This window comes from Rhagoletis zephyria, unplaced genomic scaffold (genome assembly GCF_001687245.7).
Source record: "Rhagoletis zephyria isolate East Lansing unplaced genomic scaffold, Rhagoletis_zephyria_1.1 Rzeph_scaffold_02001, whole genome shotgun sequence".
NCBI lineage: Eukaryota > Metazoa > Arthropoda > Insecta > Diptera > Tephritidae > Rhagoletis > Rhagoletis zephyria.
Window position 1 is genome coordinate 21,857 of NW_016159085.1, and position 3,088 is coordinate 24,944.

Genomic DNA, 3,088 nt, shown 5'->3' on the forward strand with positions numbered 1-3,088 from the left:
TCCCTAAGCGCGGCCGAAGGCCGCCTACGCAGAAAGGTGTTCTCTGCAAAAGGTGTTCAGCCCCCCTTCTTCGGACGCAAGTTTAACTTTGTTTTTTCCTTGCAAAAAATCTAAAATTCCCCTATTTTCAAACAGCTCCCCAGAGGTCTGTGGGAGGGGTTGGGGGGGGAGGAGGGGTGACTTTTTATAAAGCGGCGTCAATCCTCTTTCGTTTAGGGGGGATTTGTGGGGCCCACACCCCCTCCCCCTCCGCCCCCACCCCAAAAATCGTTGTACAAATAGCTAAACATTTCCCCAAATTGTATTTCAACTTTAAAAATACCCAAATAATGCACAACAAATATACTTTTGTGAAAAGGGGATTTCTGTTCCTTTTCTTCGCACGCAGAAAGGAGAATTCTATGTTGTGAGGGTTATAATCCCTAAGCGCGGCCGAAGGCCGCCTACGCAGAAAGGTGTTCTCGACAAAAGGTGTTCTGACCCTTTTCTTTGGCAACACAGAAAGGAGAATTCTACGTTGTGAGGGTTATAATCCTTAAGCGCGGCCGAAGGCCGCCTACGCAGAAAGGTGTTGGACGCACAAAAACTTATTTAATACAGTGGCAGCAGCAATTTAGTTCCATTTTATTTTTAAATGAGTGGCAACACTAGTTTCCCTCCATGTTATTTATATTAACTACGCAAGATTGTTGTGCGGATTTTCACCATCGGAATATTGCTATTAAATACAGAATTTCGCGAAAGTGTGCACTTAAAACATCACAAATGTATAAAAACTAATAAAGAAGTGTTAAATTAAGTTCATTTATTCCATTCATTTGCGTGATATTCATCAAAACGTAGTGCGGAAAGTGCAAGTGTTTTTTGCAAATAACTCTTTAATTAATTAAAAATGTTAATTTCCGGTCTCGGATTGTTTTTATTGGCTATAAGGCGCGTCGATTGATACCACTCTCGAACTTTTTCCGTCCATTTTTACCTACCTTCGCTAAAGTGCACTTTTACCACCTTTATTAACCAATTAATAAAATTAATGATTTTACTAGTCTTTCTACTTCCGATTTCTTTAGATAAAACATGTGAATTTTAGTTGAAAATTTTAGCCGATTTTATTGCCAATATAGCCGGTCGGCCCAAACAGTTCTGGCAGCACTGTATAAGTTGGGTATTCTCCTGTCTTTAGGTTCTTCTTACCTCTTCTTTTTGGGTAATACAGCCATTTTGATTTGATTGCTTGTTTACTTTGTTAAAGAAAAGTAGTGAAATGGTTAAACGCGTTTTATATTGTTAAAAAATAAAATAAAATACATTTAGTGTAGACAAATCACACGTGAACATTGAAAAGATCGTGCATTTATGCAAGTACAAGCGATAGCTGCACTTTTGAGTGCACTTCGAGATGGAGACCCCCGATTCGGGGATTAAAAGTGGTACCATTGGAAAGCTGTAGTGCTCCACTCCCGATATACCCACCTTTAGGTGCGGGAGCCATCTAGTTTTTAAGATATTGAGTATTAAAATGACAAATCAACAAGAACATACACCCTAAGTACGCTTCAAATCAATTTAAATTGTTTAGTTATTATTAATTTTTTTACTGTTTCCCTTTGAAAAACAGTCATATTTTATTTATTCAATATTTTGTTTCTTGATTTCACAACTATCGTAAATGGCGGCTTTCGAATTGACATAAAACGAATGTGCTACCAGATTGTCAAAATGAAAAATAAAATAAATTGTTGTGACCGTGTAACGCGTTTATTTCCTATATCGGCAAAAGTTAAAAGGATCTGTCACTAGCTTAGTACAAAACAGTAATAATCAAAACAGTAAAGCTTACAGCTATTACAATTGGTATTCATAACTCTGAAAAATAGGTGTATCAATAATATGTATGTATCCTTTTTGCTATCAGCCAATCCGATGTTGACAACGCATTGATGGGAAATTTGATTGTCAAAACCGGATGTTGCCACCTATTTGGTTTCTTTGGATCTGTTCCACTATCCAACATAAATGAAAGATAAGAACGTTTGTGAAGTTTGCTTTTACATCTTTTGCTCTATTCGCCGTGAGTTTTACACTTGTGAGGGGTTGAGGTTTTATGCCTATGATATATATATTTGATATTCAAAGAGGAGACCTCTGCTGATTAATGGTTATGATCCTCCACCTTGAATATTTATTTATAACTAGCTTTTACCCGCGGGTTTCACCCCACGTCTTTCGTTCCCACGACAGTCGGGTCTACGTAACCGGAACGACCCAGATTTATATCTGGCCAAGGACTGTCACTCCAGCAACACTCCCCAAAAAGTCTTTGGGGAATTTGTATGCTGCTACAACAACAACAACAACAACCCCACGTCTTTATACAAACATGAAAAATACTTTATGTAAAGATATTATACTCTTTCTGCTCTAATTAAACTATAGCCGTGATAGCAGCATATGGTAGGACAGCTGTATAGCTTGGGTGGTATGGAATGAAATGCAATAATAATTTTTTGGCACTGCAGGTGTTTTTACTTAGGATAAAATATCTCCAATAAGTTATATAATAGAAGAAATACTATCTAATTTCTTACGAAGATTAACTCTAATATGATTTCACAGCATTTTTTTTAATACTTCAAAGTATCTATGAACATAAATGCATTTTCCAATACAATTACATTTTATTTACAATACATTTTATTTTCGATAAAGTTTCGGGTTTTACTTTAAGGCATTCTTGTTTATTGTCATTACAAAAGCTAAGCGAACTGGAAACTGAGGGCTTTTAAATTCGAAAGGCATATCAAAAGGAATTAAAGGAGTCATGTGACTTGTGGTTCCGAAGTTATGGCTGATAAAAAATTCCACGCCTATATTATAACCTTACTATAACCACCTACCATTGATATGTTTGCATACCAAATTTCAATTTTATGTGGCTTATGGTTCCGAAGTAATGGCTGATTAAAAATTCTACGACTATGAGATATGCCACGCCCCCTCCAACAAAGTCATTTATATATACCTTACTATAAGCATCTCACATAGATTTGTCTGCGTACCAAATTTCAAGTTCATGTGACTTATGGTT